Here is a 19,542-nt window from a genome sequence, read left to right on the forward strand (position 1 = left end):
TATCTCTGCCCCTCCTTTGATTGTATGTGCACATGCATGCACTCTCTCTCAAAATAAATACATAAACTTAAAACAGAGGCTTATATGACTCACACGTTATACAAGTATTAATACAGTAAGAGTCCCTATCATATTACATGACAATCATATACCATAACAGCATGACGAATAGAAGTCCAGGACAAAGCAATGCATGCTAAGAATGTTGCTTTTTAAATGTTTATTTTAAAAGTTATTGTTTCAAAGTTAATAGTGGTTTCTTAATCACTATCAGCTTAAAATTTACATTCCAGATAGCTAGGGAGATACCCTGAATAAATGGTGAGGAGGGGTTTCACATTGCTTAGGGTCTACTTTATGATGTCACATGTAAAGAAGCACAGTCCAGGGGCACCTGGGTGCTTCAGTCAGTTAAGCTTCCAACTCTTGATTTCAGCTCAGGTGATGATCTCAGGGTTTATGAGGGTTTATGTCGGTCTCTGCTCTGACAGCGGGGAACCTGCTTGGGACTCTATCTCCCTCTCTCCCTGTACCGCACCCCGTCACCACCACTTGTGCTCTCTCCTCCCTCTATCAAAATAAATAAATAATTAAATGTTTAAAAAATAAAGAAATAAATATAAAGAATCACAATCCAACAACCAATGGTAATGAACAGGGAAGTTTTTTCTCGGCAGGTTCACCTCAAAGCACTCAAAAGAGTTAAAGGTCATAACCTACCTCAGTCCCTTCTGCTTCCTAATTCTGTTGAGGAAACTCATGCACCAAACCCTTACTCTCTTCTTCACACCAACTCAAGCATCATTGTTTCCCCCTTGCCAGAATTTTTTCCTTGTGTGGCGACAACTAATCTCCTTCCCAGCCAACGAGGTGTTCTCCTCCTTCATGATTAGAAGGTAGAAAGGACACAGGGGAGATAGTGACCTGGCTAATAACGGATTTTCTGGAGCAAATAGGGTAGGGAGGGGTACTGTAAACATTTAGGGTGAATGAGTTTTGCCCCAGCAAGTAACAAGGAACTCCACCCCCTAGACAAGTGATTGGATCCCTTTGATGGGTTACAGGTTAAGTACATGGAGAGTATTAGTCGACCATTGTTCCTGACTTCATCCATACAAGCTGTGACTTTTATCAAGACAAATACTTCCATTTCTGAAAGAAAAATGTTATTTTATGGAGTAACGGAATTCTGACAACACCCACACTCAAATCATAGTTTCTAAGGAAGAAAAGCAGAGCTCGTGACATTACTGGACTGTCACCACATCATAAAATAGTCAGTGACTTTGAATTCCACAATCACTTTTTTTGAAGGTAGGAAGAGACCTATGCTATTAACCTAAAGTTATTAATAGTTTTCTACTGTTAAATGGTACCAAGAATTATGACTCATATAATAAAGGTATCATTTCACTGACATTAATGGAATGCTCAGGGCTGTAAAAAGGCAATGCGTGTTCCCTTTAAAAAGAGAGTCACACTCTTGGCAGCAAATATTTGGTATTTTTAAAACTTTTAGAGCACCTTGTAATTCATTTGGTCTGATTGTACATAGTAATTATAAGTATGTTAAAAAAAATCACATTTTTCCACTGCACAAAACACAATAATACTAAGTGGGAAGAGTAAGCTCTTGGAGAACAGCTAGATCTCTTTACCCTGTCCCTGTATTACCACCACAAGCTAAAATGTGACATTTCCCCTAACAATGACAAACTGTTTTTAATAAAATGGTCGCTACTGCCTCTGAGTGGTGGGTCATTTTCAGAGTTTAAATTTCATTAATTTCAAGTCCTTTCAGCCTAACGGGAGAGAATTTTGAGACTGACAGTGTACATATCATTGCAAGCTTACATTCTGAATGTGATATTGTAGTTGAAGGGCATGAAGAGTATGATTTTATTTACAAAAGTGTACAAACAACTTGCAAGTGTGTGAGGTTGGCGGGCCTTGTCCGTAACGTGTCTGCCTCCACAGAGAAGCAGAGAGCTCTCATTTCTCACGGTTTTCCATCCAGGTAGTGCTCCTTGACATCCACATTTTGCTGGGGGCACTTTCACATCCAATCATGAGAAACATTGAGCCACCAGGAATATAGGAGTCATCACTCATGAAATGCCTCTGTGGACAGAAAGGCATTATTTTAAATCATTAATGCATCAAACTGGGATTTGCCTGTTGCCATTTCTAATGGTAGAGAGGTAGGGCAATTTAGTTTGTCAAAATAAAGATTTGTTTCATGGTTCTGAGTCTAGTCTAAGCAGGTGACATGGTAGCCATTCCTCCGAATTTCGCATAGCTTTTGAAATTAGCAGCCCACAATATAGTTTGCCCAAATCAAATGCTACATAATTACTAAATTGGATTTGGGATTAAACCATGGATCAAAGGTGACTCTGCCCTTTTTCCCACTCTGAAATGAACCAAACGCACAAAGGAAAACAAATTAATAATGGCAACTCAGTCTGCAAGGAAAATAGAAAACACTAATAATCCAAATCATGGAGAGAGCTGGGAGCTTCAGGAAGAGCTAGAAAAACACAGATTCTGCACAGCAATGAAACTTCCGTGGAACAAGCCAATGACCACTAGTGGGGAACTAAAAGGTCTATGGGCGTGGCTGGGCTGGGCTGAGGATACAGACACCCCCGTGCTTCCCACTTGACTCCACGGAGTGGAACAGGCAAGAATGGTAATAAATGAAGTGGCCCACCCAGGTATTTAGAAAAACAAACAAAATAGATCCAAAGAAAGTCCAACAAGAATAATAAAGATAAGAGCAGAAATTAATACATCAGGAGACCGAAGACGGATAGAACTAAACGAATGAATCAACGGGTTCGTTGTTGTTGTTACTGTTGTTTTCCCTTCTCCATCTCGTTTATTACCCTCATACCCGTCTACTCTTTCAGGGTTAAAGACTGACAAGCACATCATAACTCCAAGGCACCCTGCAAAGCAGGTGGGTCCCCCTAGAGGCAACCTTTTACCCACTCAAAAATTAGTCCCATGTTAGCAATGAGGATTCAGGCATCACCCGGAATGATTATTTTTCCCTCTTCATAAGTTTAAGGCATCCAATGGTTGTTTCTTTAAATACAAAAGGAAATTTAAAAAATTTTTTTAAATGTTTATTTATTTTTGATACAGAAAAAAACAGAGCACACGCAGGGGAGGGGAGAGACAGAGACCCAGAATCCAAAGCAGACTCCCGGCTCTGAGCTGTTAGCACAGAGCCCGACGTGGGGCTCGAACTCACAAACTGTGAGATCATGACCAGAGCTGAGGTTGGGTTCTTAGCCAACTGAGCCAACCAGGAGCCCCACAAAATGAAATTTTAAAAATTTAGAAAAACCATGGTCTAAACTGGCAGTTCTCAGTGTGGGTGATTTTGCCCGCCCCCTTCCCTAGGGGACATTTGACAACATCTGGAGATATTTTTGACCGTCACAACAGGGTAACAGCTGGTGCTAAGGGTACCTGGCGGATTGAGGTGGGGACGTTGCAAAACAGACCCCAGTGTCAGGACAGGAAGGAGTAAAGATGGGGGAGGAGGAGGAGGACCACATGCTTGCCTGGGCCTCCCCAACAACACCAGGGCAGGCCCTACAACAGAGGTCTGTTTGGCCCAAAACATCAGTGGTGCCAAGGTTGACCAACCCTGGTCCGATCTAATCAATAAAAGGGATAGGAATTACGTAGAAGTAAGAAGGAGGATGCAGAAATAATCTGACTCAAAGATACTTGAAAAATTACAGAGCACTCTACTCAGATCTACTCCAATCACTGTGAGAATCTGTATGTCATTAATGATTTTCTCGGAAAATGTGAATTACCAAAAGAAACTATAGACCACATAGAGCTTCTAAGCAAATTATCATGGAAGCAATAGAGAACGGTGCAAGAAAAGACAGTGAGAGAATGAGAGGGAAATAGTTCTAGCAACACTCTGAGGCACAGATGGCTCCCATTTCGTTTAAATTGTGCCAGAGCATGGAGTAAGGAGAAACTCTTCCTTTTTTTGAAAATCAGAGTTAACAAATAATACCAAAACCTGACAAAGAAAATGCATGGACAAGAAAATTATAGGAGAATCTCAGTGATAATTATCAATGTAATACAAGAAAATATTAGCCAGAGGATTCTGTTAGTACTTTAAAGCAATAACACACGATTCCAGATGGGATTCATACTTAGTGATGAAAGTTTCAATATTAGAGAATCTGATATAATTTACCATTTTGAAATCTAACTTAGTACTTTAATAAATCATAGAAAAATAATATGATCGTCTTTATGATTTCTGAAAGGCAATTGTCAAAATTCAAAATATGAGAAAAAAATTCAACATCTATCTTTTAAAAAATCAAAGAATATGCAGATATTTTCATACTGTGATTTTATGTACCATAAAACTCCCTACACGATATACTACATCTATATATAGTTATATGCAGTTAATTGTTAATATTTGTATTAAATATATGTTTTTCTCCTAATGGGACCACAGGGAGAGAAAGCTTCTTTCCCAAGATAGGCCACTCCAAATATCTCATAGCCTAGGATACAGAAATTATTTCAGAAGTGGGCACATGACTCAAGCAGAGTAGACACAGTGCTCTCACTTAGAATTGTAGGTTATACTTGGAAAGAGGCTTTCTCTGCTGTGGAATGTCATTAGTATGACCTTAGATTTGTGACTGCAGGGCCTGACCAAAACGCTAGAGGCGTGAAGAATCCAATGGAATGTATTTACAAAATATTGTTAGAGTTTTGGTCCTGCTAAATGAGAAAGATATGAAAAGAATTCGGAACAGAATCAAAGTTAATAGTTCACCGAATCCAGTCAACTGTTTGAAAGCATCTGGGCAGGGGTTTGGATCTCTCATCTGATTTCAGAATTAAATAATGTATAATTTGAAGAGGGCTATAAGGCCGCCCCACTTGGCACACCTGGACTTGAAGTCTCTCTGGGTTTAAGGGTCATCAGAGGGCTCCGGTTGTCTCTCTGGATGGTGAGAAACATACCCTTTCAGCATGCTACGCCAGATCTTATGTCCTGACCAAGACTTCAGGTTGTATACAAGCTCATCAAATATGGAAAGAAAAGCAATCTGTACACACTATATATCTGAAGCATTGGCAATTCATAAGAGAATCTGAGTATAGAACAGATGAATCTAGTCACCCCAAAGTAAAAAGGCATTTGGGTAATTGATTTAGACTTGCATTTTTAGGATGAAAGGAACAAGAGAAGTTGACTCATGTTGTAAACATTCACAGAACATTTAGGAGAATTTATGATTCCCCAGATGTACAGTTTTAATGTACGCGATTTATCAGAATAGTATCTAAGAACTTGGGGAGCTTTGTTTGTTAATCAGACATTTGAAGGACTTCAAAGAAAATTAAATCTATTAAATTTATAAATGCCATTTAAATGTTGAAGGGAATTTTATTAGATTATACACGCACTCTTAAAAGTGACTGTTAAAATTTGCTAGGTTTATAAATAGATGATAGGATTTGTAATTTAATTTGTAAAGCATAAAGAGGAACTGGGCTTCATAGAATATAGAATTTATAACTTACCACAGTCACTAATGTGACTAGAAAGGAATTTATAACTTATTAGAGTTACGAATTTTACTAAAGTCACATTTTGATTTTGTTTATGCTGATTAGTCTCTGCGTAATCTTGTTTGAATACAAACTCCCCCTCCCCCAGTAATGGTATTGAAACACTCCCTCTGCCTTGGAGATGGCAAGTACCAAAGATCTACCAGCCTGAAGGGCCCTGGGGCCATTGGCTACTAGAGAGGAAGTTGGTCCAGGAGCAAAGTCAGTCAATGCAGAAGACAGAACCAAGAGATGAAAAGATGATCTCTTTAAACCTCTGTATCCCGCCATCGCCCAAAGTCTGACTGCTCTGAATTTTTGTGAGTCAATACAATTCTCCTTTATGCTTAAACTAATGAGTTCAGTTTTTCTCACTTGCAAATAAAAGCTCAAGTGTTTGCAGCTCAGAGCATCTCCCCTCTTGTGACCTTTTCTCTTCTCCCGGCTTTGAAATTGACAGGTGACGTTACAGCAACAAATATTTGACCTTACAGGTCCGTTTTTCTGGACATAGGTATATTGTTCATAGCTCATTTCTCATGTGACTAGAAAAGAATCAGGCAAGTCTAGTACTTTCAGCATGTCAGCAGAGCTCCTACAATTGAAAGAATCAAAGAGACCGGACACCCAGTGGGAAAATAGACATGAAGGAAATGGACAAATTGACAAATGGAAAATGGACTTGAATTTTATGCGATTCACAGAGGAAAACTGATTCCTCACTAGCATCAGAGAAAAGCAAATATAAACAACCCTGAAATACTATTTTAATCCATCAGATTGTCAAAAGTTTCAGAATTTTGATGAAATCGTTTGTTGGTGAGGATGTAGAAAAACACAACTCTTGGGTGCTGCTAATGGAAACATAGCTTGTGTGTTCATTTGGAGAGGAATTTGGCAGGATTTTTTAAAACTGAGCACACCAACACCCTCAGACACAGTTTTTCTTTTTTTCTTTTTTTTGGGGGGGGGATTTTTTTTTTTACAAATAGTTTATTGTCAAGTTGGTTTCCATATAACACCCAGGGCTCATCCCCACAAGTGCCCTCCTCCATGCCCATCGCCCTCCTTCCCCTACCCCCACCCCCATCTGCCCTCAGTTTGTTCTCATCATTCAAGAGTCTCTCATGGTTTGCNACACAGTTTTTCTACTCCTGAGTCTATATCCCCTAAATATTCTCTCTCAGACAATATACTAGTGGGTTGAGTACGGCGTTGGGGGCTCTATAAGTTAGAAAACATGAATATGTCCATCAAAAAATGTGAAAGTAAAGGGGTGCCTGGGTGGCTCATTCGGTTAAGAATTCAACTTCAGCTCAGGCCATGATCTCACAGTTTGTGGGTTTGAGCCCTGCATCAGGCTCTGTGCTGACAGCTCAGAGCCCAGAGTCTACTTCAGATTCTGTGTCTCCCTCTCTCTGCCCTCTCCTGCTCATGCTTTGTCTCTCTCTGCCTCTCAAAAATGGATTAACGTTAAAAAAATGTGAAAGTAAAGATAAGTAAAATGTGCACACACAGACAACCGACACACACACACACACACACACACACACACACACAAACTAGATTGCAGAAAGAAGCAAAGGGGAAGGAAGGAGTTGGCTGAACCTACGGCAACATGGACTGATTTCAAACCCATGGGTTGGCTGAGAAAAGAAAGTAAGAAACAGAATTGATTTGGGGCACGATACCTTTTCAGTACATTTTCTAAAACAGAAAACAATACCATATGTTTGTCATGGACACACGTATAAAGAAACTTACTGAAAGTCATTTGGGAAAGCATATAGTAAATCCACCAGAGGCAAGGAAGAGAATAAGACTGGGGACTAGAAGTGAAAAGACAGGAAAATAAAATAAAATAAAATAAGAAAAGAGGGACTTCAGCAGAGAGTGATGGTGATTCCGTGCCGTGAGATTAGGAGCATGATCGGCTCGATTCTATGCATCTAATAGATCTTCATGATCATAATGTGGAATTGAGAGGGGAGCAAGCTGAAAGCCAATGGAAATAAGATTTCCCCCAAAGGAAATCTGGGCACAGAAGCTCAAGGGAATGGCCAGCAAGCACTACTATTTACTGATGCTAACCGTGGAGTAAAATGGAAGTTTATGAAATAATATTTTGTGGCCATGACAGAGGGGAAATAGAATTCAGAATTACATAGAAACTGTGATTGCAACTTCATAAAAAGGAGGAAAACATACAAGGAAACAAACAGTTGTGCAGGAGGGGCATGAGGAGTGAAATTTCCTATAATAAAAAAATCATTTAAATATTTTTGAAAATGACCTAACACAGTATATGGATAGATATTAAAAACAAGAATGAGAGGTGCCTGGCTGGCTCAGTCTAAAGACCACACGACTCTGGATCTCAGGGTCACGAGTTCAAGCCCCATGGTGGGCATAGCAATTCCTTAAATAAATTAAAACTTAAAAAATACATTAAAAAAATAAAAACAAGAATCATATCACAATCGGCCTTGGTGGAAACCAAATATTTGTTTTGACTTGCTTGCTTATTTGTTTTTAAAACCGTAGTAGTTGGTCTTCTACCATAGGCCTCCAAGCAACCCCTTCAAGCATTGAAGGTCCTGATGCTGAGAAAGAGCTGGGAAGGGATGGGAAGAAACACAACAACATGTTGACACCTCTTCTAGCCAGGTGTGCTTACATCAGTAGCGACGATGTGATTTTCTGTGCCCTTCTGCATATTTGAAATATTTCATAATTAAAAGTCAAAATAAATCAGTGTGATAACAATGCAAAATGGCGAGCTCAGAACCGGGCCCAGAGGAGCCACGCAGAAAACTTTGGTTCCTTTCTCCATCCTCCTGGATCTCTGTGGCGCCTTCCATGAGGCTTCAGGCATATGTCATCCCTCACCTGTCACCACCTCTCACTCCCTGCCCTGCTCATTGCTTTTTACCAGTCATCGGACTCGCCCGTTGCCATTGCGAAAATGGTCAAGCTCTCACTGGAACCATTGGCCATTTTCATCCTTCTCAGCAGGCGGTGGAGCAGGCGTATCCATGTGGGGTTGAAGCTCTGGGAGGGAGAAGAGAAGCAGCACCAAGGACAGCAGACCCCCCAGGCGCTTGGTCCTGGTTGACCCCCGCCCCCCCGGAAAAGGGCTCACCCCGTTGCTACTCCCCCTGTAACGACCACTGACCACTTTGATGCAGGTCCCCCAGGCATCAGCACNCCCAATGTGGGAAACGAAACCTGGAAGTTGACCATCAGCAAGGGCCACATGTGCCTGAGAGCGGCCTCTCCCCTAGTTCTGCCTGGAGGAGACTCTGTCTGTGGTTCCACAGGCTGTGGGAGCCCCGGAGGGTGGGCGCCAGGCTCAGAGAGGGAGATGAAGAGATACTCCTTGCCGCCCTCCACTGAACGGTTTCCTGGCTTTTTTTTGTAAACTATGAACAATCTTGCCTCACTTATTGTTGCCTCCTGGGAGATATCCCAAGACTCCAAACATAAAACGAGAAAATACAAATGAAGGCATCATTTTTTATATTTGTTTTTTAATTTTTTAAATGTTTATTTCTTTTTGAGAGATGGAAAGTGTGAGGGGGCCAGGGGCAGAGACAGAAGGGGACAGAGGGCCCAAAGCAGGCTCCCTGCTAACAGCACAGAGCCCGATGCAGGGCTTGAACTCATGAACCATGAGATCATGACCTGAGCCAAAGTTGGANGGGCTCACCCCGTTGCTACTCCCCCTGTAACGACCACTGACCACTTTGATGCAGGTCCCCCAGGCATCAGCACTTTGTCCCTGGTCCCTGGGGCTTATTCATTTCTNTTTAATTTTTTAAATGTTTATTTCTTTTTGAGAGATGGAAAGTGTGAGGGGGCCAGGGGCAGAGACAGAAGGGGACAGAGGGCCCAAAGCAGGCTCCCTGCTAACAGCACAGAGCCCGATGCAGGGCTTGAACTCATGAACCATGAGATCATGACCTGAGCCAAAGTTGGACACTTAACCGACTGAGCCACCCAGGTACCCCAAACGAAGGCATCGTTAGCCCAGGATTACAATAGGTGCCATGTCCTGCTTGAATCCAGGGCTCCCGTACTTGGATCTTTGTGTCACTCTTCAGATTCCATTAGTTCTATTGGTATCTGTCTCTCTCTGACTTCTCCCCCTCCTCCCCCTCTTACTCTCCATTGTCTATCTGATTATCAATCACACACACATGCTGCATCCATCGAAATTTCCAGGGCTTCCCTAAATGCTCCAGGCAGTTGAAGATTCCCTGCTTCTGAAAGATTTTCCAATTTGGTTGGGAGAATAAGAACCCCATGAAAAGTTGTAAGGCAACGAGGGCTCATGTGTTGAGCATCAAGTGAAAGTTGGGTAGAAACCTTGAAGGACACCTAAGTCTTCGGGCATTTAAAGCCTCCTTGGACAGTGGTGGAGAAAGTTGTCCATCTCCCAGCAGGTGGAACTCAGCCCAGGGCTTCAGGGAAGTTGAAGTGTCATTGGGAAGGCTCAAAGGTCAAGGTGGTCGTGGAAGCTTTTAGTGATGCAGGGATTCTTCCCTCTTCATCACTCAATTGCCAGCATTTTTTCAGAGCTGAAGGAATTCTTCAGAGCCATAATTATATGGAATAAGAGGGTATGATTTCAGGGAGAGCTTTAGATGTGCTATCCCGGCACTAACCCAGAAATAAATAACTCTCCCCAAGAAATCAACCTTGCTCTGAGCGGGGGGATATGCTGGATGAATGGCAACGTGGATGGCACACCTCCAGGAAGCCCTAATGGAGGTGTCATCCAAACACAATCACAGAGCAACTGACGGATTCCCGTCTTCCCAGACCTGATCCCACACAAGTGCCGACAAGTCACGAGAAAACAGAAGGCAGTCATTTTAACATGAGTTTCAGGATGTAATTTCTGGACTGAGTCCCTCATGTTCTTCCCCAGAAGATGAGGGCTAGTAGGTAGTTGCTTACGATGCCATTCAAACTAACAGTTGAGATGCCCTCCTGTGATTAGGCAGCTCTTTCTTTTAAGTGCCAGGTGGCTTATATATTTTAGGTTCCTGGTTTATTTTTTACTTCTCTCAGCTATTGCTGAGAATATCTGAATGAGATATAGATTCTTCTTTCTAACCAACAAAAACAAACGGAGCTGGATTTGTCTCCTGCAAATACACACCCCTTCCATGCTTGGCAAAGAATGTTTCTGCTCAAAATTAGATAACAGCACGAAACGTTATGGGCTCTGGAGATGAAGGACAGAGAGTGAGGACAGGGCTCAAATCAGAGCTAATAATAGACCAGGAAAAGCTATTATAAGGACAACAGCCTTTCATGAAGACATCCACGGACAGCTTTCAAGAAGTAGACAAATTAGGAGCGCCTGGATGCCTCAGTCGGTTAAGCATCCGACTTTGGCTCAGGTCATGATCTCACAGTTCATGAGTTCAATCCCTACATCAGGCTCTCTGCCATTAGCATGGAGCCCACTTCAGATCCTCTGTCTCCCTCTCTGTCTGCCCTTCCCCTACTTTCCCTCTTCCTCTCTTTCTCTGTCTCTCTCTCAAATAAATAAACATTTAAAGAATTAAAGGAGCAGACAAATTACAGGGTCAACTGGCAAGAAAGAAATGAATGAAAATCACACAGGAGGTAAATAGCATTTAAATTAATGATCTTCCTATTGTGGGTGGCTGGGGAGCTGGTTTCTGAAGCGTAAGAAATGGTTGATGTTCATTTAGAATCAATGTGAAGTCTTTCCTGCCAGTAATATTTTGCTTACTTGAATTTCTTTCTTTCTTTTTTTTTTTTAAATGTTTTTATTTATTTCTAGGAGAGAGAGAGACACAGCGTGAGGAGGGGAGGGTCAGAGAGAGAGGGAGTCACAGACTGAAACAGGCTCCAGGCTCTGAGCTGGCAGTCAGCACAGAGCCCGACGTGGGGCTCGAACCCATGAACCGCGAGATCATGACCTAAGCGAAAGTCGGACGCTTAACCGACTAAGCCACCCAGGCGCCCCTGCTTACTTGAATTTCTAATGGTTTGGAATGTTCTCTCTGGATAAGATTTACAAAATAGTTAGCCTGATTGTATTTTATTTTTTTAATGTTTATTTATTATTTTATTTAAAATTTTTTAATGTTTATTCTTAGAGAGGGAGAGAGAGTGAGTGAGTGGAGCAGGAGCAGAGAGAGAGGGAGACACAGAATTCAAAGCAGGCTCCACGCTCTGAGCTGTCATTACAGAGTCCGACAGGGGGCTTGAACCCACAAACCATGAGATCCTGATCTGAGCCAAAGTCAGACACCTAACCAACTGAGCCACCCAGGCGCCCCCATATTTATTTAATTTTGAGAAAGAGAGAGAGAGAGACAGAGAGCAAGTGGGGGAGAGGGGCAGAGAGAGAGGGAGACACAGAATCTGAAGCAGGGTCCAGGCTTCCAACTGTGAGCCACAGAGCCTGACGTGGGGCTCGAACTCACAATCTGTGAGATCATGACCTGAGCTGAAGTCGGACGCTTACCTGACTGAGCCACCCAGGTGCCCCTAGCTTGATTTTATAATAATTCTCTCATCCAAAAAAAAAACAACATCAAACCAGAAGGAAGCTCCAATCATCTCTGACCACTAAAATCAGGGCAATTTTTAATATTTTCCTTGAAGGGATGTCTATGACCATTTGGAGCCCCTACAATTTAATCTAACAGGTGTCCTGAATTTTTCAGTATCTGGCCTTGAACCTGCCAGATCCAGTTTATCTGAAAAGAATACGTGTGACTAGAGACACTGACCTCTTCCTTTTTTTTAATTTTTAATGTTTTATTTATTTCTGAGAGATAGTGAGAGAGAGAGACAGTGTGAGCAGGGGAGGGTCAGAGAGAGAGGGAGACACAGAATCTGAAACAGGCTCCAGGCACTGAGCTGGCTGTCAGCACAGAGCCCGACGTGGGGCTCGAACCCACAAACCATGAGATCATGACCTGAGCTGAAGTTGGATGCTTAACCGACTGAGCCACCCAGGCACCCTAACCTCTTCCTTGCTTCTAAGGATTTGGGCTGGGGTTTGTTGGTTTTTGTTTTGGGGGGATTTTTCCTCACTTTCGGTTAATGCAGATTTTTCAAAACGTTTAGTGCAAGTTTTTGTAAATCCATGTAAAGCAACAAAAGAAAATGAAAGAATTGATCAAAAGCAGAGGAGGGAAGCGAATCCTAGTTAAATGAAGGGTTACATAATCAACTCCGAGAATAAAAACACTTCTACCTCTGACCACAAGGTGGCAGTAGTACCCTACTCATTTAATATAGATGCCGTCAATGCTCAAGGAATTTGCTCTCATTAAAAGGGTGATGGTGTATATTGCAGGTGCATGAAACCCAGTTCAGGTCAAGATTTTTTTCAGTTGAATTAACTGGATGAATATTCACTGCATGTTACTCTAAAGGAAGCCTGAGGATTCTTGGCTTCCATGTTGACCTTCCAGGATTACTTCAACACACAGTCCAGGCTTCCAGAGCAAGATGGAAGCTTGAGTCCCTAGCATCGCCTGGGGTTGTACTGGCTTCTCCAATCAGGCATGGTTCTGGAAGCTTCCCAGATCAGAATAATCTAAAATTGGCTCTTTGTGGCAAATTACCAGAATGACAGGATTTCGTTCAAACCAGCCTCATTCTCTCCTGCTGCAGATGCTGACTGAACCTCCACTGGCCTGGCTTGAACCTAACCTCCTCCCAGTCACACTGCACCCCCTGGGGTCCCTACTTTGGCCCCTCACTTGATATCCTCCCTGACTTGTAAGTGGCTGTTGTACTTTGAGAAATGGTTTGGGGCTGCCAGCCTGGACCCCTCTGGGTGATAGCTCCTCACCCACTTCCCTTAACATCATCCATGCTTGCTTCCTGGGCTGTCTCTTCCTGTTCCCGGCCAGCTCGCTGAATGGGGACGTTGGGATAGCCCACCCACTGGAAGCCCACCCACTTGCTGAAGCCAAGCCTTAATTCCATTTTTCTTTAAAAAGTGCATTTCAACGTAAGGCAATCAACTTGGGCCATCTTGAACAAATACCAGAATAGAGTATCACTAAGAGTAGGGGCGCCTGGGAGGCTCAGTCAGTTAAGTGTCTCCTGCTTTCTGCTCAGGTCATGATCTCACAGTTCGGGAGGTTGGGCCCTTCGTTGGGCTCTGTGTTGACAGCGCAGAGCTTGCTTGGGGTTCTCTCTCTCTTCCTCTCCCTTTGTTCTCTCTTGCTCAAGCATGCTCTCACTCTCTCTCAAACTAAATAAATAAACTTTAGGAGTATATATTTCGTGGGGCTCAGTCGGTTGAGTGTCTGAATTTAGCTCCGGTCATGATCTCGCGGTTCGGGAGTTCGAGCCACACGTTCGACTCTGTGCTGACAGCTCAAAGCATGAAGCCTGCTTCAGATTCTGTGTCTCCCTCTCTCTCTGTTTTTCCTCCACTAGCATTCTGTCTTTCTCTTTCTCTCTCTCAAAAATAAATAAACATTAAAAAATAAATAAGAGTATATATGTCTTTCAGCTCAATGAAATTTTGTGTAGGTATTTTTCATTCATCCGGTGCACAGTCTTTCATTATTCCCTCCAATGAGAAGAATATATAAATCATTCTGCATCCCCCTTCTCCTGAAGTTCATTCTCTCTAGCACTTCTGTGTTCTTTTAACTGCTCCACACCACCTCCCTTAAAAACGTACCAGGCCCTTTTGTGGTTCTCGGGAGCCAGGCTCGTTGACAACCCTACTTTAGAAACTTACCAGCAGAACGTTCTCACACAAGTGCCCTAACTCAGCTAAAAGGGCACCAGGTCTGACGACTCCAAGTTCATACATGCAAAGCATGTGGCATAGGCGTCACCATTCACATTCTTACCCTTCTGTACTTCTGGCAGTGGTTTCTCCAAACTCATTAGTGTCTTTTTATTCTGATGTCTTGACTTCTGGAGCCTTGCTGACCCTGGCGGGACTGTGACTCTCAGGGTTGGCCAGTTCCTAGAGGTAGTTAAAGACTCCCCTGAGAGCATGCCTTTCACATGCAAACCAACCAATCCAAAGCCCACATCCCAACTACCTCCTTGCTGGCTCACCTAGGGTTCTATTCCCCCATCCGTCCCCCCTTTCGCCCTCCCCCTCACTGCCCAATTTACCTCAAAGACAGGTAGCAGACAGCTGGATACAGCCTGCTGAAATCATTCAAACTTGCCAATCCTGAATCCGCACGCCCTGCCTTGCCCAGTCCTTCCCAGAGAAGGCTCTAGCTCACCTTTTTGCCTGTCCCTTTCTGCCTCCTGACCAACTCTGGTGTGTCCCCACATGGCCTACATTGCCAGGCATGTCCCCTCCTCTTGGGGACTGTGCGTAACAAACTCTCTGTTCAATGACAATCAGCTCCTGATGATAATAAGGCCTACATTTAAAATATCATTATAGGGGCGTCTGGGTGGTTCAGTCAGTTAAGCATCTGACTCTTGGTTTTGGCTCAGGTCATGATCTCTCGGTTCATGAGTTCCAGCCCTGAATCAGGCTCTGTACTGACAGTGCAGAGCCTGCTTGGGGTTCTCTCTCTCTCTCTCTCTCTCTCTCCCTTTCTCATTGCCCCTCCCAATCTTTGTCTCTCTCTCAGAATAAACAAATAAACTTAAAAAAATACCATTTAACAAGGTTCAAGGCAGCCTTGAAATAGTGATGATTTTCAATATTGTTAGAATAAAATTGTACCTATAGACAGAATTGCCAATAAAATGCATAGAATTATTATTTAATATCTATTGTGAGATAAACACCCTACTCTGTGATTTTGGGGAATACAATTCCAGACAGACAATCTTTTGCTGATTTCACCACCACTTAGTGGAATCAGATACGTGTGTAACGTAAATGACAGAAATCACAGGACACACCACAGTCACTGCCATTATAGAGGCACAAGGAAATCATGGGAGGCCAGTAAAAGTGAAGATTTATTCTAGGACAAGATTGCTGTTGTTGATGGAATCCAACATTTCTATTTTCTCTTATTTCTCACATTTCTTTATTCCATATAACTAAGCCTTTTCATTGTTGACATGGACATGAATAGACTTAAAAACCACTATTTATTTATTGTTTTTTTAGTTTTCTTTTATTTATTTATTTATTTTTTACAAATAGTTTATTGTCAAATTAGTTTCCACATAACACCCAGTGCTCCTCCCCACAAGTGTCCTCCTCCATGCCCATCCCCCCCTCCCCCCACATCCATCAGTCCTCAGTTTTTGTCAGCATTCAAGAGTCTCTCATGGTTTACTCTCTCCCTTTCACCCACCATTTCCCCCCTTCTTCTTCCTCATGGTCCTCCATTAAGTTCCTCCTAATCCTCCTATACGTGCAAACATATGATATTTGTCCTTCTCTGCCTGACTGATTTCGCTCAGCATAACACCCTCAAGGTCCATCCATGTTGCTACACGTGGCCAGATTTCATTGTTTCTCATTGCCATGTAGTATTCCATGGTATAGATAAACCACATCTTCTTGATCCATTCATCTGTTGATGGACACTTAGGCTCTTTCCATGTAAAAACCACTCTTTAAAACAGACTCACACAATTTAAGAACCAGACAGATGAACATAGGGGGAGAAAAGGAAAAATAAGATGAAAACAGAGAGGGAGGCAGCTTAAGAGTATTAAGAGACTCTTAAATACATAGAACAAACTGAGGGTTGCTGGAGGGGTGTTGGGTGGGGGGATGGGCTAAATGGGGGATGGGCATTAAGGAGGGCACCTGTTGGGATGAACACTGGGTGTCATATGGAAATAATGAATCATTAGATTCTACCCTTGAAACCAGTACTAAACTGTATGTTAACTAACCTGAATTGAAATAAAAAAAAAGAAAAAGAAAAAGACTAGCATGTTCTTCATTAATTCAAGTAAACCAAGATTACCTGACAAGATTTTTATGTTGCTACAAAGCAGATTATGAATCTTTACTGCAGACAATTCCTTCTAAGACAGAAATGAAGTGTCAGAACTTGTCTATACATGGAAAACTCAATTACATATGTGAGCAACTTGTCTTTGGTTACCAACTCACCAGGCCCAGTGACGACCTCGTAGGTTACGTTATCTGTTCAGCAGAAAGTTTACCTAGCAACGAAAATTAGCAGAAGCATTTAGAAAAAATTTTTTTAAGCCTTCTGTTACCTTCTGTTGCTTCCTTAGATTATCTCTCTTTTCATGTAAGGGTGATTTTTATGATGAATAAAACAGTATGCAAATGTGAACATTCATTTAACATCTGTACCAATCAAGCATCCGCATGTCCCTATGATGTCTGGAAGCCATCTTACATCTCACATAAAATGACCGTGGAGATTTCCAGAATAGGATTTCTAGGTGGCCACAGACTTCTTCTTGAGGCTCACCCCCCCAGCGATAAGTGTTCTCCTGCCTCTTCTCAGGTGCAGTCTTCACCCGTTTGAGATCAAAATAACCCTGACAGGACATGACTCCCCAATCCACTGACCCTTCCTTCTGCACCTGTGCAAATGCTGCTGAGGGCCCCTCGAACCCATCTGGTGCCCCCAGTGAATGAGACCAATGGCACCTTCACCCTCAACTCTCAGGGCTGCCGCTGGGGATCTGTCCTAACAAGCCCACCACTCCTGTGCCCCATACTATACGCCCCTGCTTATGTTCGTAAAGGAGAGACGTACCTTCCTTCCCCCATTAACATGGGTACCTGTTTCCATGATTGTTACACAAATTTGCTAGTGTTTNTAATATAAATATATTATTTATTATAACCCCAGTTATTCCGATCATACCCTCACTTCCTGTCACTTACGTCCTGACCAACTCTCTGAACAAGAGCACAAAGGACGACGCTGCAGCTTCCAGGATAGAAGTGTCCCCAGTCGCCAGCCACTGGTGGTGGGCTGCGACTTGCGTGCTGAGAGGCCATTTGGTTTTTACATCCTTCTCCCTCTCCTTCTAACTATGGCTACATTTTTATTAAGAAAGGGACAAGGAAAGATAGATGTAAGGGCATGAGTTGGGGCAGTCCCATCTACATTTTTGGAGTGCAGAATAACGCGATGAACATTTCTGCGGCTGTNAAATAATGATATATATCATCATAACGAATCAAATAAGGTTTATCCTTCAGTACTACCTACTTGTTAATAATCTTTGTGGAGTCAGAGTAATATGGTTTAAAATAGTGCATTAGATTTATGATATTAACATTTTCTTTAACAATAAATTTTTTCTGTATCTATTTTTATCTAATAAACTTTATCTATACTGATCTATTACTGAATCACAGACCTATACATGTTTATTATGCCTTGGCGTCACCAAACACACACACAAACACACACACACTTAATTTGGTGGAAGCTGATGGGGTTGAAATGTGAGCACGCTTATAAACACATGTCTCGCCAGAGGACATCATCTCTCTGTGTTTCTATGAAAAGAGTTGAGAACTATCGTGTATTAGTTTCCTACAGCTACTTTAACAGATTTCCGTAAACTTAGTGACTTAAAACAACACGAATTTATTACCTTAAAATTCTGGTGGCCAGAGTCTGAAATGGTTCTAGTCAGAGCTAAAACCAAGGGGTTGGAAACGGTGGCTCCTCCTGTGGGCATGAGGGAAGAGTCCCTTTCTTTGCCTTTGTACCTTCTGGAAGGTGCCTGCACTCCTTGGCTCCTGACTGCTTCCTCACAGTACCTCACCTGGCCTTTGTCGTCACGTCACCTTCTGCCTCCCCTGCGGTCGAGTCTCCTGTGCCTCCCTCTTGCAAAAGGCACTTGTGGTTACATGTAGGGCCCCCCCAGACAACCCGGGTGGGTGGGTGGTAGTCTCCCCCTCTCGGGGTCCCAACGTACTTACAGTTGCACGACCCTTTCATCAGATGCAGGGACATTCATAGACTCCAGGGACTGGGGACTGGACATCTCTGGGGCAGACCACATCCAGTGAGGTAATGAGGGGTTGGGACTTTGGAGTCAGCCAGCCTGGGCTCCACCAACTGGCCGTACCTGTTACTTACTCTGTTTGTTTCCGTTTCCTGATTTGTTTAATGTAGATAATAATAGTACCTCCCTCATAGGGTCATTGTGAGGATTAAATGAGTTAATATATGTAAAAATCTTAGAACTTGAATTGTAATCTTAGAACAGAAATCTGAGAACAGTGCCTGAGGCGTAATGTGCACTCATGATGATTATTATTAATCCTTCTAAAGACCTGAAGGTCCCGCAGGTGCACGGGCGCGCGCACACGCGCGCGCGCACACACACACACACACACACACACGTCAATCTTACTTTCTCTTTCCCTTTTCTCCAAGGGCCTTACCTGCATTCCAGGCCCAAAGCCCATGGGCTCTGGCACTGCTGGCTACGGCCTCATATCTAAGATGTTCAGGGTCCTACACTTCTCACGGCAACTCATCCGTGGGGCACCAGGGAGCTTGGTTCAGCTCTTGTCACACTAACTGAAAGGTCATGTTTCCGGGGCCACCAGTAACCAAGAGCAAGGTCCTGGACTGGTTCCCGCCTTGCTAGTGCTCCTGTGGCTGACTCACCCTTGCTTCCCCACTGGCCACTCCACATCCCTGACCAGAGACCCACCCTCCCTTCTTCCCTCATTCTTCCTCATGGGACAGAACTGCACCCAGAGTCTCTCCCGGCTCCCAAGGTGCTCCCTCACCCTGTGGCAGCGGACCTCACTGGATCTTTGTGAGATTGTGACCCACGGATAATCAGGCAGAAACTATGGAGCCATGGACTTTGAGAGATGAAGCCTTCACCTTGGTGTAAAAACTGAGATCCTGGGCCCTCTTTCTTAATGAATTTAAAAATACCTCTCATTTTTATCCATTCCTGGACCCCCTCCTCTTCGCTCCACTTGGAGCGAGGGAAGTGGTC

General features: G+C 43.1%; 1 non-coding gene across 1 annotated transcript; it reads right to left on the reverse strand.

The window, feature by feature from the left end:
• Positions 1–2,925: 2,925 nt before the first annotated feature.
• LOC144218749 (U12 minor spliceosomal RNA) lies at positions 2,926–3,077 on the reverse strand. Its single transcript, XR_013331251.1, has one exon. It is a non-coding gene; the product is annotated as a U12 minor spliceosomal RNA (small nuclear RNA).
• Between the last annotated feature and the right edge of the window lie 16,465 nt (positions 3,078–19,542).

The sequence above is a fragment of the Crocuta crocuta genome, unplaced genomic scaffold, assembly GCF_008692635.1.
Source record: "Crocuta crocuta isolate KB4526 unplaced genomic scaffold, BGI_CrCroc_1.0 scaffold229, whole genome shotgun sequence".
Taxonomy (NCBI): domain Eukaryota; kingdom Metazoa; phylum Chordata; class Mammalia; order Carnivora; family Hyaenidae; genus Crocuta; species Crocuta crocuta.